This window comes from Ambystoma mexicanum, chromosome 13, assembly GCF_040938575.1.
Source record: "Ambystoma mexicanum isolate Mex_15411 chromosome 13, UKY_AmexF1_1, whole genome shotgun sequence".
Lineage (NCBI taxonomy): Eukaryota > Metazoa > Chordata > Amphibia > Caudata > Ambystomatidae > Ambystoma > Ambystoma mexicanum.
This window is the reverse complement of record NC_090938.1, coordinates 114,342,043-114,359,948: the sequence shown is the minus strand read 5'-3', so window position 1 is coordinate 114,359,948 and position 17,906 is coordinate 114,342,043. Positions and strand designations below refer to the sequence as shown.

General features: G+C 45.9%; 1 protein-coding gene across 2 annotated transcripts in view; it reads left to right on the top strand.

The window, feature by feature from the left end:
* Positions 1-2,852: 2,852 nt before the first annotated feature.
* CSDE1 (cold shock domain containing E1) overlaps positions 2,853-17,906 on the top strand; it is a 1,384,522-nt gene continuing 1,369,468 nt past the window's right edge. For both annotated transcript variants that reach the window (XM_069633412.1, XM_069633411.1), the window contains exon 1: positions 2,853-2,971. The gene's annotated coding sequence lies outside the window, so the exon portion shown is untranslated. The remainder of the gene's footprint in view (positions 2,972-17,906) is intronic.

The window sequence follows — 17,906 nt, the reverse complement described above, 5'->3', positions numbered from 1 at the left end:
GTACCTGTCGTACCTTGTGTACCACTGGTTGAGCATTGTTCTTAAGTCTGATGTGATGTTCAAACTCTTTAAGCCTTCCCAGACTCTCAGAAAATACTTGTGGAAATTCCTTGGTCCAAGAGTCCCCCAACTCAGCAATGGTGACAGGGTCCGGTGCATTGGCTTGTACCCTTAAACCCAGCTTCCTCTGCTCCTCCCAGCCTAGCAGAGAGGTCCCTTTTTCCGCCACCAGGATTGTGGCTTGGCATATTCTTTCTTTGTATATAATTTCTGCAAGAAATTCACCCAAGATATTTATATCAGAGTCTGCATATCCACACACCTTGACATTGGTGGGCCGTATGATGGTACTGCTCCTCCCCAGAATGTTTGTCAGTGTGTCTTGGGATATAATGGTCCAAGGGGAACAAGTATCAACTTTCATTTTGAGCTCCATTCCATCCACTTGAAACTTGTCCACGGGACCTTTGGTCATCCCAGACATTTCTGAAATCTCGAATATGTGTCTTGGGGTAAATTCTTGAGTGCCTGACACTTCTTGGATGTTGTACCCCTTTCCGATGCCGTCTTCATTATTGGCCACTGGCCTGAACTCAATACTATTGACTGCGTTGCCCTTGCAAACATTGGCAAAATGCCCTTTATTCTTGCACTTGAAACATTCCGCATATTTTGCAGGGCAGGACGGATAGTTCATACCATGTCTTGAACTGCCGCAACGAGAACATACATTTCTTGCATTTCCTCCTCCTCTCTTGACTGTGGAGAAGCCAACTTTCTTCTTTTGATTAACAACACAAACCGAAGACGATGGAGGATTGGATTTGTCAATCCTAAGTTCTTTGACATACTCTGAAGTCTGCTCAATGCTTCTTGCTAATTCTACTGCCTCATCCAATTTCATATCCTTTGCAAGAAGTTTTTCCTGGACTCTCACGTTATTGGTGCATCTAACCAGCTGGTCTCTGATTAGGGAATCAGTCAAATGTTCAAACTCGCAAGTGTAACTCAGGGATCTGAGGCAAGCAATGTAGGACTCCACCAACTCCGACTTCTCTTGGGCTCGCTAGAAAAATTTGTGTCTCTCAAAACTGACATTTTTCTTCGGTTCAAAGTGGTCCCGAAGTTGGTTAAGGGCAAACATATACTCATCCATGTCACCTGCCTCAGGGGCATGGTGTCTGGAAAGTCCATCAAAAATTCTGCGTCCTTCTATACCAAGGTTGTGTAGGAGTAAGGCCCTCTTGCGCGCAGAGGGAAATCTCTCCCCGCCCATCGCCACCAAGTAGTTCTCAAACATATCCCTCCACCTGTCCCATATAATCGGAGGCCGGCCTGGTTCACTCAGAAAGGGCAGGGGAGGTGGAATGGAGGCGGCCATGGTTGCAGGACGATATTAAAATGTAGATCTCCTTTTTTTTTTTTTTTATTTTTTATTATTGGCGCATACCCAGCACACAATTGGTCCACCAAAGCTGGGTAATTAATATTTTTTTTTTTAACTAATTAAATTACAAGAATTGTAGTCCACCATTAGCATTCTGCTAGTCTCTGCAACCAAGTGATCCCGTGTTCTTTTCTCTGTTGCCGGCTTGTGAATGACGTTGCTAGGATACGCTGTCACAATGGGAGGACCGGGGCTTCTGGAGGCCAACACGTCATGAGATGGGCGTGGCTAACCAAGCCACGTGAGCAGCGAGCGCTCGCTCCCGAGTCCGCGCTGCGGCTCGAGCTTCAGGTAGCACTGGATCCACGCAACGCCCCTCCTCAACTTGGGGCTCGCGCGGGACTCCTAAAACAGCAGCCGCTGCACCAACGCTCAAGCCAAACGCGGGCTGCGGCTCGCGCTGGATCCGCGCAACGCCCCTCCTTGCCTCGGGGCTCGCGCAGGACTCCAAAGCAGCAGCCGCTGCACCAGCGCCGAAGTCAAAGCCGGCTGTGGCTCGCGCTGGATCCGCGCAGCGCCCCTCCTTGCCTCGGGGCTCGCACACGACTTCCCAAGTCGCGGTCGCTGCACCGACGCTTCTGAGAAGCTTTTCCCACTTGCCTGAATACGGGGCTTCCACTCCACCTCCTGCCCGCTTCTCGCCTGCTGTCTCTCTCTCGCCTGCTGTCTCTCTCGGAGGAGGAGATCCTGAGAGCTGTCGGTATCAGGTGGCCCCAGTCAACATGAAGTGCCAATCCTCGTAGCCAATGTTAAGTATGGGTCCACGCAGTGATGTATGTATGATACAGTCCTTTATTAAGTATAATTCAAGGACAGCAGGTACCCCTTCAAGAGGCAGGCTCCAACTGACCAACCTTGGAATACACAGTGAAACTAAACACTCCAATTAGAACTACGTGACATCACAATGTTACTCTTTTTGCTGAACATATTATAATGCAAATGTGGCACATTAATAACACTGGGAAGATTCACCTCAACATATTACCAATATTTTTTATTGAAAAATCGGGAGTCGCCCGCCCCTAAATTGGGAAGGTTGGTACGTATGCCGTGCCGGATGACTTTGGTAAAAGGCGTGTGAGGTGAGCGGTATGCTACACTAATACCCAGGCTACAACAATAAAGTGTATTCCTGTATAGCATTTTTTAGTCCGCTTTTTATATTTTAGATATTCGCACACGTGCTCCATCGCTCTTCAACCTTTCACTGTAAACATCACAAAGCTCCACATAAGACAGGCGCGTCGAGCGTTTCCAAGCAATGCTTATGTGGGGGTCAGGCGCAGGAAACTCTCATCATCTCTGAAAGAAATACGAGAACATTGTGCCTGGCCCTAACATGGCCGCCACCCCACCCATGCGCACTGCCACGCAAACCATGAAGCCAATCTGCCACCGCCTCCTTTATCCTCGTGACGACGGGGTTCTCGCGAGGTCGCCGCGTGTATTTTTTTTTTTATTCCTACGTAATGTGCCGTGCTGCTTATGGCGGCGCTGGAGATAGTGCTGTAAGCTGTTGGGGTGAGTAAGGCTCGTGCTGCCTCATTCCGGGACCGTTTAATTTCAGAACATCACATAACTGAGCAGCGATATCCCCTCTGAGTGTGAGAAGGGTGTCCAAAAACGTTAAGGGGAGGGTTATGACATTTTAGTAGCTATGGGGACGTCGCTCCTTTATACACTGTGATTTGCTCCGTCATAGTCTTATAAAAAATGTGGGTACAGGGGGGTAGGGTTTTAAAGAATTAGGGTTGCTTCAGTCCCCATACATGTTGGGTCACAATTGTGTGGTGTGCTTTTAATGTGTCTGAAAGTCGTTTCCACCGTCCAGTTATTTGTGTATGGGACCATTACCTTTTTACATATCCATGTAACACCCCACCCCTTCGCTTACATTGGTATCGTCTGGTTCCTTAAGACTCGCGCCAGCAGCTTAAACTGCTATATTAGACAGTTTTTTCCCTTCCTTTTTCCGCTCCGACCTAACTAAATGGCTGCTCTTTTGAGGGGGTGGTGGTTGGAGGTGATTGACGGGCAGTAGGACAAAGCGAGCTGCGAGTGATGCGCTTTACTGACCAATGCGTGCGACTCTAGGGCGGGGCTCCAGGCCGTGCTCTGCTGACAGGGTTCGGTTGCGAGTGTTCTCTGGGCGAGGGCGTGTGACCTGCGACGCTGGGAGCGATGGGAGTTATAGTTCTAGTCACTATGGGTTTTTGTCTTCTGTTTGCTTTGGAAGACGTTTGGACTACAAGCCCCAAGCTCCAAATTACTTGTTGGTTGTGCAATTGTTGTTGTTGCTGGTTAGATGTTTCTTTCTGGATCGCACACACAGGCGCCCCAAATAAGCGCTGTGCTCTCGATGGGAGCCACTACGTTGCCATTATTTTAGAAGTGTTCGGTTTTTCTTATGGATCCTTAGTCCCCAGGGAAATGCGGGAAGGCACACCAGCCATTTGCCAATACTTGGCCATGACAAATACCTGCTATTGGAACCTCATGTGTGCTTTGAGACACTGTAACATGCTATAATGGAATAACATAGATATTGGTGTTCCATCGCGCTCGTGCACAAGATATGACATAAGACTATTTGCTATTGGTGCTTTGTAACTATGACGGTGAACTTTTCAGCGGGCTTAAGTCACTGCTTGCTCCCTATAAATGTGCAAGCTTAAGCAATTTGCATAGCACCACCCAAAAAGGTCACTTTGCACAGTGAACTCTGACTATGAACTATTTTATTTGTAGTCATTTGTAAGACGCTTAATACCAGTGAGTGGTTTCTAAGCGCGGGATCGGGATTCAAACCTGTGTTCCACTATGTTGTCTTCCAAAACAAACACAATATCCCTGAACTATCCTTCGTGCTGTAACTGCCCCCTACTCTGAGTATAGTTCCTAGGCTCCCCCACATTCTCCCATTGGTCTCTGGGCTCCTTCATCCCACTCCCACCACAGACCCCGGGCTCTCACCCACCTGCTTCCAGCACAGTCCCAGGGCCAGTGGCGGTCAGTGAATTCTTTAAGTAGAGGGGCATAAACAAAGAATCAGGATGGGAGACCCACAGGATATATTTGTTTAATCTCCAAATTTTTGTAATGATACATACACTATATCACTTATTTGCATAATAATAGATAAACGGACAGTTACATTTGGCTTTCTAGGTGTACCGCTTGGTACCACCCTCACGGATGTGGGGGGTGTTAGCCTTCTGGTGGTGCAAAATCTCTTGAATACACAATCGACATAGGTTCACAAAACAAGGGTGAGTGCAGCCCAGGACCTCAGTTGGTCTGTGGTTATTGTCATAGAACTAACACAACAACTGGTGTGTACAGGTAATTATGAGGTAGAGATGTGTCATAGATTGACACTGTAGTGTTTTGGCCACATGGTACGAGAACTGGACGTAGGTGGCTAGGATGGCCTTCTTCAGGATGGAGGTGAAGTATAAAACACTGTCCGTGTGGTATCTGTAGAATTTATTGACAGATGGTTAGTTAGGTGTGGGATCTCTGAGTTTTATTCGTAATTTAAGAAACTTAATAGTGACTGATTCGGACCACACCACTGTCCCAGGTATACTGTGCACCGTTGCAGCTATCAGATGTTTACTTTTCCCTGGGAGACACTCCCTGGACTACATTTCCCACAACCAGTAGCCTGGGTTTCATCTTGCCCGATTGGTTCCTTCTTGCACTAGCATATGACACCTCGGGCACTCATTGGCCCACTTGCCGACGCGTGATTGGATGGCCCGCTGTAGGGGCGGGCACTGCCTTTGGCTCTTTAGTTTCACGTTCACTAGGACATGCTGCGACTCTACAGCTACACTCCTCCGGCACCCTTCCAAGTAAGTTTCGCTTTCAACACGGCCAGTTTATTTCTGCTGCACGCTTTAGCCTTAAATTCATGGCACTCCACCGAGCCCCTGCTGATACTGGCCTCATGCTCCCGTACTATGACCTTGTAAGTAACTGGCGTTTACAGGCACCATCACCCAGCCTTCTTGCACGCCTTCTGTAACCACGTCCTCAAAACCACCATTGACATCACAGCCTCACTGTAGACTATCTTGCACAGGCACCATAGACCACTATGTATGCCCCCAACCATGCGTTCCCAACGCACATTACCACATGGAGGCTCCTGCCTTTGTTCACCTCGGGCTAACACAGGCAATCTAGCCAGCCTCCTCGTGGACTGGGTACCGTGGACTCAGTCTTCCGGCACCTTGCCTTGAGGCAGTCTCTTTGTTCGGGGTATGCACGACCCTTGACCGGTCACACTAAATTTGACCCCCATGCCGGGACAACATTCAACTCTTGCCCTTTCTTTTAGCCACAGGCGCCATTCATTGACGCTATCGCTGTCTGGAAACCCCGGTTCCAGTGCATGTTTCATGGACCAAAATCTTTAGCAGCAGTGGACGCCTTGCCATCGCCTCCACCTGACTCCACGCAAGGTCGGAGTTCGTCAGAAGCTATTACCGCCACACCGCTTGTTGGTCCACGGTAAGCTTCTGCCCAACGATGCACCTTTCATGTGCACCAGTTTTGACACTAATCGGTCACTATTAAGTTTCTTAAATTACGAATAAACCTTGGAGATCCCACACCTCCCTAACCATCTGCCATTATTAAATTCTACAGATACCACACGGACAGTGTTTTATCCTTCACCTCCATCCTGAAGAAGGCCATTTCCGCCACCTACATCCAGTTCTCGTACCCTGTGGCCGAAACATTACAGTGTCGGATCTATGACACAACTCTACCTCATACTTATCTGTACACACCCGTTGTTGTTTGTTCTATGACAGATCCCCTGGACCAACTGAGGTCTTGGGCTGCACTCAATCTTGTTTTGTGAACCTATGTTTGTGTATTCAAGAGATTTTGCACCACCAGAAGGCTAACGCCCCCCACACCCGTGAGGGTGGTACCAAGTGGTACACCTAGAAAGCCAAATGTAAAACTGTCCGTTTATCTGTTATTATGCAAATAAGTGATATATTGTATGTATCATTACAAAAATTTGGAGATTAAACTAATATATCCTTAATCTCCAACGTGTGGTTCTCCCATCCTGATTCTTTGTTTGAATATATAGGTATCGATTCCATCCATCCAGGGATCTTGAAATCCATTCCCCTGTTTCTGGCACCCGATTACATTTGAGACCAACACAAACGCACACAGCAAGCACTTTATCATTCACACGAGCACCCATCATACACTCGCTCATAACACAAGCATGCACACATCCATACACATTTAGATAAAAAATAAACGAAAATAAACATACTTTCTTCCCGTTCCTGAAGTTTCCTCCCCAGCTCCAGCTCCTGCATCATGAACAGGAATCGGGAAGCAGGAGCTTCCTGGTTCCTGCTCATGCGTTCAGCGGGGTGCTGAAACGCCCTGCTGTAAGGTTGCTCTGTCCATATGTGTGAAAAGGCGCAGGAGCTCCCCCTCGCACACAACATGCAATCCCCCAGCCGGCCAGCATTTCCAATAAGCTATGCCAGGCTTGTGAAGCAAAACACACCCAGCTTTGCATGACTCAATGTGGCTCGGGAACTGAACTGTCAAAGGGAAACTTTCACTTTTGACAGTTCAGCCAGCCCAGGAGCACTCACTCAGCTGGGGGAGTGCTCAGTGTTTCACTTAGCTGACTTTTCAGCTCCTCTATAATGGGTGAGGTGGCCACTGTTTCGATGCCCCCTCGGCCATTATGGATGAGCCGCCAGGCTCGGACTGAACCCAAAATGGTAGTGAGGGCCCTTTTTAGTAAACATTTAGAAATGTATTGAATTCGTTTTTTTTTTTTTTTTTTGGTGGCGACAATGGGCCACTTTTTTTACTAATGTGGGCCCGTTTGATTTGATTTACTATGCAGCTAGTAGTTTTGACCATTGTTGCTGAATAAATATTCTTTAAATATAACAAGTTGCTTACATTTTTACCAAAAAGACCCCTGTGTGAACTATGGCCACTTTTTCCATTGGTTCCCAAGAGTTTTATGTGAGTGTGAACCCCCCCCTGCCCATTTCCTCCTCCCTTTTCTTTTTTTAATTTCTTATTTATTTTTTACATTTCACGCTGTGGATTGACGTGCGCGCACCCCGCCGCCCCGAAATGCAGCAGCGTCCCACTGTTTGAAGATCTGACCTAGAAACACAGTTCACTTTGATTTTCCTTTTTGTGATAGTTTAGTGGAGTGTTGGCCAGAGTACAATTGACAGATGTGAATTTGTTTATCGAAGTGTGTACTGTACTTTCTCGAGTTACCTTTAGTAGTAGGTGAGGTGTACAAGTGGAAAGCAATGGGGTAGCTTTGCAGCGTTTAGTGATTCTGGGCCACATTGTATTCTGAGGTTTTGTTCGCTATGGCTTTGATATATTGACAATATGCATTAATAAAGCGAGCACAATTGTCTGGATTTTCAATTGACCAGATTATAGAAACATGTTTGCCTTGTTCCATCATGTACATATTTATTTGTATTTCGAAAGCTGGACTTAAACCATGGCAATGAGTCATCAAAAAATGGAACTGTACAGACTTTCCCTATACATCAGCCATAAACGTCAAGGAAGCTTCCAAAAATGATCAATGTCTCTTGCTTGCTTGTAGATGGCTTTCTTATAGGTGGATATGATATGGCATTTGTAACGTGCCTATACACAAGTGTTTCAAGGCGCGACGAGGCGGGGGGAACAAGGGGAGACAGACAACGATCCTACTTGGCCAGGTCAAGATCGCGCAAGGGTAGGGGGACTGGGAAAAGTGGAAGTGGAAGGGGAGAGGGGAAGTGCAGTACATGGTTAGTAGAATATAAGATAAATATTAGGGCCAGCTGGTGGCAAGTGCAAGGTAAGTGCCGGGAGAAGAGGCTGTAGGATGAGACAGTCCCGTAGTGCAGGTAGGCAGTGCAGGGAAGAGTGGCTGGGCCAAGGACCGAGATCGGTGAGTGGCCCAGTTGCAGATTCAGTGCAGGTTCAGTGATTTTAGCAGGGGAGAGAGGGGAGAGAAAGCGGAGGCAAAGAGGAAGGTTTTGAGGTGCTTCCGGAAGCAGAGATGGTTCTCCTCAAGTTTCAGGGAGGCAGGAAGGCTGTTCCAGAGGGAGGCCCCTGCTGCGGAGAGAGCTACCCCCAGCTCGTTGCTTGGAGAAGCGGCTGACCCTGAGGTAGTTGGAGGTGGATGAGCGAAGAGCTCGAGAAGGAAGATATTTAGGAAGAGAGAGTTGAAGGTATTTTGGCCCAAGGCCCCAGCAGGCCTTGTGGACAATGCAGAGGGTTTTGAACTCCATCAAAGACGGTGAGCAGCTCCTCCACCCAGTCGTCGATACAAAAGGAGCTAGATGATTCCAGGATGTTAATATCATTTTCTTTGCAAGCTCGGAGAAGCCAGATTTTTCTTGCTGAATGGAACATCTTCCACTTGAGGGAAATCCCCCAGTAGAGTGGCAGACATTGGGATTGTACAACACAGGATCAAACCCAACCTTTCACAGACCCCCAAAATGCCTTTGTCTGTAGACAAGACCAGACCAAATGACAGAGGGTACCCCTTGCGTTTTTGCATTTCCAACATAGTTCATTATCCATAAGGTGTCTCTTAAATAATCGTACTGGCGTCCAGTAAGACCTAAAACGGAGATTGGTTTGCGAAGCTCTTGGGCCCCAGTCAATACTCACTAGACGTGTATTACAACAGCATCACTGCCAGCAACTCTGATCAATAACTTCCCCTTTTCTTCAGCCCAGATGGTTGGCAATCCTTTATGACAACCTTTTAAGATTCCATAAATAGTTGCAGCATGATGAAATGTGCTTTTGCAGGCCTGTAAAGCTGACCAAGCTATACTTAAGAGTTGATAATTGAGTTACGTCTACCCTTGCAGCAATAGTGTTCATTTTTCTATATTCTGCGTAAGTGCATTCTGACATGAAATGAGCGGCCTACTTGTGCAAATAATATCATTTGTCATCTTCAACCAGGTCTTTAATATATTTAATTCCAGTTGGAAACCACCCTGGCCAAAATAGGACTTTTTCCTGTGATTTTTCAAGCCGGGTTGAGCCAGATCGAAGCATCAGGGAATAAGTGAGGCTCAGTACCCAGAATATATTTCACCAGCATTCCTGCAAGAAAGCAGTCTGTGGATTTATCCCTTTTTAGAGGACCTTTTCCTGGTTGTCAGTAGGGCCTTCGGATCAAACTGATAATGCACTGCTCTCCCATGCTATATTCCCTGCTTGGTATCCATCGGTTTCGATGACCTTGCATAAATGTCTAGTCGTGAACGCCAGATGATAGTCAGTGAAGTTCAGTAAGTTCATTCCCCCTTATTTTAAGGGGAGCTTCATTTTCCACAACGCGAGTCTTGGTGGTTTCCCGTCCCAGATGAACTTTTGCATCATCCTGTCAATTTCCTTGAAAAGGTGTCTTGGTACTTTAATGGGAAGCATTGGTAAGATATAATTTATCTGCGGTGCTAAATTCGTTTTTATACAATTCATCGCCCCCCCATGCGGATAGTTTTAGAGCCCCTACCTATCTAGGTCTGATTGAAGTGTCGTTACGATCATTGTAAGATTAGTTTTTGTCAACTTTGTCACTTCCGGACCCATCCAAATACCCAGATATTACATTGTTTCTGGACACCAGGTGAACTGGAATTGAGCACAGGTGTCGCAAGCAAATTGTTCACCGGGAGGATTTCAGACTTGTCCCAATTCACCTTATAACCAGACAATAAGGAAAATTGTTGGATATCTCGCATTAGTCGAGGTATGCAGATTGCAGGATCCTGCAGGGCCACCAGCAAATCTGCGTGGAGGCAGAGTACCTTTTCATGATCACTCTCAATTATCTTTCGAAGATAGTCATCGGCTCGCAGCAACACTGCCAATGGCTCCATCGACAAGATGAATAACAGTGGCGAGAGTGAGCAACCTTGCCTGGTACCCCTTTGGCCACTTGTAAGTATGCTTGCAGATGGCTTGGTATAGAACAGCCGCACCCAGTGCTTGAAATCCTGGTCAAATCTCATTTTGTCTAAACATGTGAATAAGAAGGCCCAGTCTACGTGATCAAACGCCTTCTCGGCGTCCAGCGAGACCATTGCAGCGGCATTCAGTTGCCTATGTTCAATTGTTAATAGCAGGCGTCTCATATTATCAGCTACAGCTCTTCCAGTGACAGCCAACTTGGTTCCCATGAATTAGCGAAGGTATTGCTGGTTCCAATCTCATAGCCAAGGACTTCGCCAGAATCTTGCATATTAATTAAACTGATTGGCCTATAATTTCCATATCTTGTAAAGGATCTATCTTTTTTTTCTTCAAGAAAGGTATCGGAGCGTGCTGCATCGTGTATAGCAAGGATTCGGTCACAAAAGCGTTTTTATTATCACAAAGAAGTTGCAAAGCCATGTCGGGTAGTATCTTATAAAACTCTACAGGCAATCCATCCAAGCCTGGCGACTTGTCCACAGTAAGTTTGGAGATGGCCAGACGAATATCTTAAACTACCATTCCCCCTTCAAGACTGGCCATTTGATCACTTGTCAGTTGAGAGATTTCCAATGAGTCGAGGACTTTTTCTGTTGCATCCATCTCGCAGGTCAGATCTGAAATACAGTTTTTCATAAGTTGTGGAACAGTGCATTTTTCAGTTTTCATATTTCATTGATAAAACAATCACTCTCGGCTACCTTCAGCCTGTGTACAAGGAGTTTACCTGCTTTCTGCCCGTTCTCGAAATAGTTTATCCTCTGCCTGAACAAAGCATAGTCTACCTGGTCTGATATTAATTTAACTCCTATTTTGCCTTCCTCAGTTGAGACCTAGTCCCTTCGTCTCAGCTTAGAGCAAACTGATTGTCCAGACGCTTAGCCTCTTCAGACAAGTTCTGTATTTCCTGAGCCTTCATCCTCTTATGCTTGCCAGTTTTAGACATCGGCACACCACGAATGAAACATTTAATCACGTCCCAGACTGTGACATAATCTGTTCTGCTCTATTAATCCTAACGAAGTCTTCATTTTCCTCCACAATTTCATCTTTAATCAGTTTGTTTAGCAGAATGTTTGAATTAATTCTCCATCTTGATGATTTGACCAGAGTATGTTGCAGAGAAAGACTTTGGGACACAGGTGCGTGGTCTGATATAGCAATGAGCCCTATACTTGAATCAAAACAGCTGGATGTTACCTGGCCCGAAGTCAGAAAGAAGTCAATATGGGAATAGGTATCATGACACGATGAATGGTAGCTATAGTCTCTTTCAGATGGGTGCTCCAAGCGCCATATGTATGCCAGATGTAACTCATTCATCCGACTTTTCTAAAGACGTCTTACTCTTGTTCAGGACACATGAACAGTCTCCATTTGAGCGGTCCAATGCCGAATCCAACACTTGATTAAAATCACCAGGATTTCGCCAACATAGCTTTGAAGCATTTGTGGAAATAAGAGGGGGGGATCATTCAAGTTGGGTGCATACACCTTGCATAACAACATTGTTTCTTGTACTTTAACCAAAACAAAAATAATTCTTCCCTCTTAGTCTGCTTTGCTGGAGAGAACTGTCAGAGGCAGGTTTTTCTTAATTAGTATTGAAACGCCTTTTTTACTGGTCGAATAGGTTGAAACAAATGTTTGGCCTACCCGTCCCTGTTGGAGTTTCTTAGCTTCTTTATCATCCAGGTTTGTTTCCTGGAGGAAAGCAATATTGCAAGATGTGGATTTCAAATTAGCTAAAACCTTGGTTTGTTTCATAAGTCTTTAGACCATTCACATTCCATGAAACATTAAGGTGATTCACAGATCTAGAGTTCATGCTGCCAGTCTTAATTAGAGCCAAAAAACAGTGTGATCAATAAAGAACAGAGTAAAAGATCAGAGAAGGGAAAGATAAGGACCCAGACCCCAACCGGGCATGATTTATACAGATCACTGTGGCACTAGTTACAAATGGATGGCGCACCGGTTGGATGTAACACTGAGCCAAGCACAGTAAATCAGTGGTCTCAGTAAGAACTGAACAAGTAAAACCCTAGCCCTGCGCCCCACCATATAAATACATATAACAGCTGACGCCATTGTGCGAAAAGAACTTAGTCCTTTACGTGCCTCTAGTTCCCAAGTATTAACTTCTACATATTGTGAACCGAAATCAAGAGTTGAGGTATTGTCCATCTACAGGGCATATCTATTGAAGCATGCAGAGTACATCGGCGCTTATCAACATAGCCCACCCATGATTCAACTAGAATTTATGGTTGCAACATTGCAAGAATCTCGCTCCAAGCTATACTAATGAGCAGACAACCCAATGTTTGGAGGTAAAGCTAGTAATGAAAAATGGAGTGCACCCGGCCTACACATATGGGCATTGGATAAATTGATGATACCCCAGGCATCATCCCCTCATACCCTACATATCAATGTGGTATTGGTCGGCGATTGACAGAACATGGGTCAAACCAACCCACACAGACAAGATTGAGGTCCTTGCAAATGTCCTAGATGGCTCAATACAGCTTTACTGTTACGCACTTTCCCCATTTAATGCGTACACTAATAAATAACTGTCTCACTCAGTTCCAATCCTCAACAAAGGATCGTTAGTACCAGGGCAACCCCTAAATGAGCGCATAAAAGGAAATTCCCATGCAGATAAATCGGCTACTAAAAACATTGTGTGTCTTCGCCATTCGGAACATTGAAAGCATTTCTGCAGGAACCCCTTCTCCCAAGGAGCGCACTATGCAGAAAGAGGCACAAGCACCCCTCACAGAAGTCTCTGCAAAAGACCATCCAAAGGGTAACTGCATAAATTCACAATCCATGGCAAGCAAGTCTACCGTAAAAAAAGAAAACGCAATAATCTAGATTGGGCTATTGTATGGATTGCCTGCAATAGGCAGCCAGAGTATTGGTCAAATACACTCACGTGTGACTTGGTTCAGCTCGCACACCAAAATGATTATCCAGGCTCGCAACACCTCTGCAGCTTCAGCGGTCCACCCTGTCCCACCCGCCCAAACAATTCCTCCTAATCCAATGGAATGATGGACAACAGTAATATCAACACTACCCACGCCCAGGCCCCCATAAAGGTAGTAGTATCCCAAAACCACAACAGATGTCAAAGCACGAAAATCCTCAAATACTAAACAGCCGGGTGAGTATGATGATCATCACTTAGTTCTGTGTCTGGGCCTGCCACCATAGAAGGCGTGTGCATTAACCATCATATCTGGTCTTGAATATCGGATTGTATAATTCAGTGAATGTATGGGCGACTGTGTGTTCCACTATGCATTCAGCCAGGCAATTTCTTGTGTATATAGTCACATGCAAGTTGGGATGTTCAAGGATTTACTCTATATAAGATACATCAGTTCAATGCATCCTCCAATAACATACTGCAATATGATTCATACTGTAGCCAAATGATAAGGAAAGGCATGCAATAATGTTCATGCACTCAGACGTGCATCAGGCTTTATATCAACTGTACAACCCACTACCTCCGTGCATACCCATACCTTTTGAAAACCTGTCCAATTGACAGTCATAACTAACACAGCATTTGGGATTTTGCGATGTAACAAAGATGAAAAACATGCAAACACCAGGCACTATATGTAAGCCTGTACGTGGCTCAAAGAAAAGCGAACAGGTACCTTTTGCCTTTTAGTCTTGGGTGCTGTCGGCCTGCATGCGAGCATTAGTTAATGCATGCCCGTTTTCGCCTGCCGTTTCCAACACACACGATCCAGGTAAACGTGTAGAGCATTCCAGTCTCCGAAGTGTGCAAGTGGTTCGGGGGTCCCCAATGAGTCCACACAGTGAAGCACACAAAATTCAATTTAGACAGTCATTTATAAAACTAGACCTATTTATTCTAGGCCTTAAATGCACACCAAAAAATAAAACATGCATGCGATACATTGCACAATACTCAATATATACATTCACCATATGTTAAAATGCTTTCAAATTACTTGATCAATATGCAAATTAAGTAAATGAATGCAGTAAAGATGGTGACCAGTGAGTGAATTTCCTTATCTTTAGACCAAATCCAATGAAGAATGGAGCTTTGTGCTCAACACTCAAAGAGCTATGCTATTCCCCAGAATGTGTATATAGCCATTAAGTTACTTGAGTTGATTATTGTTAAAAAGAGCTGCAACAAAGTTACTTGGTAAGTAAATTGTGATTTCTTTCAGATGGTACTACCTAGGTTTGACTAACAAAGGCAATGGAATGGAATGTTGGGATACAAAGAGGCTGGTTCTCAATGGTATCCTATACTGGACAAGGTGTAGACCAAATGCTTTGCGTTTACTTGTCCCCTTGATTTGGATTTTCCCAGATGGCATGATGGGTCGGTCGACTAGGGTGTTGCTGTTGGTTCCAGTGAGCAGTGCCCAGGAGCAGTGGGTGCAAGGATTGTTCAGGTCTGGTTCTGATGCAGGATGCAACCCTTGGCGATGGAGAAATGCAAGATTCAACGACACAGGACACTTCCCAGGACGGGGAAGACTAGCTCCAGTGACGGCCACATCAGACGATGGCAGATGTCCTTCCGGGACAGTATCCCTTGAGGCTGTGATGCAGGAAGGTGACTTGTACCACAATGTGGCGACCACCAATGTTCAGGGCAAATGCAGAACAGAGATGGTCCTGGCGAGGTAGCCCAGCATTCCAGAGTGTGCCAGGGGCTCTTTCGAATGCCCAGGATGACTGAATCCTCGAACACATCAAGACTGGTTGCTCGCGCCAGTCCAGAGTTTGAAGCACTGCACAGGACATTCGCAGATCAGGTAGTTTGCCGGCTTAATCGTGCCAGACGCAGGAAGGGATCCAGCCAGTAGTTGTCCAGTCAAGGACAACTATTGGTTTCACTCCAGCACCACACCCTCTGGTACCAAAAATGTGGAGTGGGATCAGACTGTCCCACCCACTTCCTGGGCCACACAGACGGCACTAGTCTTCGAAAGCTGAAATTTTCTGGGCAAGTTCATGACTCTTGTATGGGATTTCCTGACCTAGCAAGGCAGGAAGAGGGCCAAACAACAATATGGCGACAGAACAAGCAAAAATCTTGTGGTGTGGCCATGTTTGGGCACTAGCGCACACATATGCAGTAGACAATGTGCACAGTAGAAGAACGCAAATGCATCAGCTGCCACCAACTTGTCTTTAGGCACATATAAAGTAACCAAAAATCCCAAGTGTAAAAGCTAAGTTGATACAAAATTATCCCCATTGTGCTGCATTGTAAGATGCTGTGTGCAACGTTAAGTTGCAAAATAAAACTAATTGGGGGGGGGGGAAACCTTGTTTCTCAGTACTGATGTCTAAAGGACTTATCAGTTTCCCCATGGCCAATGAGAAAAAAGGCAGGGAAAGTTAAGATCAAGACTTTACTTCCATCTCAAAGTCGAAACTTGTTAACAAAAGAAACGATTGGGGGTCCATGGTAACTGTGGAGGCAAAGTTTCAAAATAAAATCTTTTCTAACAAGTGGTAGCTTCTGCAATCTCCCAACTTTTTCTCGGTAACTCTCCTACTTTTTAATAACCTCCATGGAGACTTTTAGGTCCCTGAGCCCCAACCAGCAAAATGCCTATGCCTCTTTTATTCTGCCTGACTAACACCATGAACCAACGGATTGTGTGTGGACAAATGCCACTTGCTTAACCTATAACTACTTGCGGCTTCTCTTGTCGCTTCCACTGCCCTGACCACAGTGCAATCCCTTATCACAAAAAGGAGCCCATAACAAATCAGGCTAAATGCCATGTTATTGAGCCCTAATTATTAAATAATTTCCTGCTAGGCCCACCAGGAGGAACTTTTCCTACACAGGGAAGGCATTTTCCCTTCAGGATGCGTTCAACCACTTTGCCAAAGAACTAGTGAACACCCAAAAGTCCAGTTAGGCCAAAGTCAGTTCGTTTGCACCATGGTACACAACCAAGCTTGTCACCAACAAGATCCCTGAAAATCGGTGGTGCAAGGGTGTCAGACCAGAGGATCTGAAATCGCTGTGCACCAAACACCACACACATTATTGACGAGGCCAAGTTGGCTATCTACACCCCCACCGTGAGGTTGCCTCGAGCATTTATTTTTTTAAATAGTCCAGCATTGTTCCAAGCCCACAACTATCTTGACGTGCCAGCTTTACATGTTAAATCTGACTGAATTAACAAAATAATCGCCTCAAACCCAGATTTGAGACCCTGCATCCCCTTCCACCCAGGCACTGCTGTCCTGGACCAACCTCACCCTCTTCTAAGGATCTCGCAAACACTTTCTTCCCTTAATCCTACTACTTGGATGACTTCCTCCCAGCCTCCTACATTGAACAACTCACAACCCAGACTCCACACACCTCTTGGTATTGTGAAGTCCTCCAGTGCATTCCAAGATATGTTAAAGATGTCTCTTATGACACTTTCGCAACCAATAATGTGCTTCACCCAGAGTCCATAGCTAAATGCAGAACCATCATGAGGCTCTCATTCATTGTGAAGCTTATCGAGAAAGTCGTTGCAACCCAACGAACCAAATTACCAAAAGAAACCAAGACGCTTTGACTTTAGTAGTCTGGCTTCTGCCCAAAGTGCATCACTGAGACTGCAACCATCCAAGTGGTGGACGACGATGTGGTGCGTCTCACTGACTTAGGACATCTGCCGGGTAGTCCTCTTGGAGATCTTGTCTACCTTTTGGCAGACGACCATAACGCTTCCCACCCTCCTTCGGCAGCACAATGGGTATCTCGGGAACTGCCTTAAAATTGTTTCCTAGCTATCCAACACATAGCAGGCTGTACAGATGGGTTCATTCAGATCCAACCAACGCAGGGTCATCCTCCCCCAAATTCCATCCGCTTCCCCAGTCATCTTCAATCTGTACATGGAACCCTTGGAAATTCTCCTAAATGCCCTAGTGATCCATCAGAACGCCTACAGTGCATCGCTCACCTCTGCAAATGCCTGGCTACCATCGGAATGTCGAAGGCCTACCTCAAACTAAACCACACAGAATGTATCCATGTTGCTCCCCCCCCCCCCCCCCTCCACCTGCCCTGAAAATTGTAAAACAGTGGCTGGACGACACACACCTGGAAGGATTCGCCCTGCAGCTGTTGAACTCTGCCACATTTCTGTGCATTGACAGCAGCATCTCCTTTCAAAAGCACATGGCTAAAAGGGTGTAAACCACATGACTACAGACTACACTCTGCAACTCCACTCTGCAACTTCAAGCTAGTCACCTCCTCCTGCATGCTTTCCCTTCCGCACATTGGTTCAAGGCCTTCTGATCGCTCACATTGATGGGGGAAGGGGGGGTAACTCTCTTTATTGGGGTTCGAGCTGCACCATGTTTGTCCTCAAACAAGCCAGAAACTGGC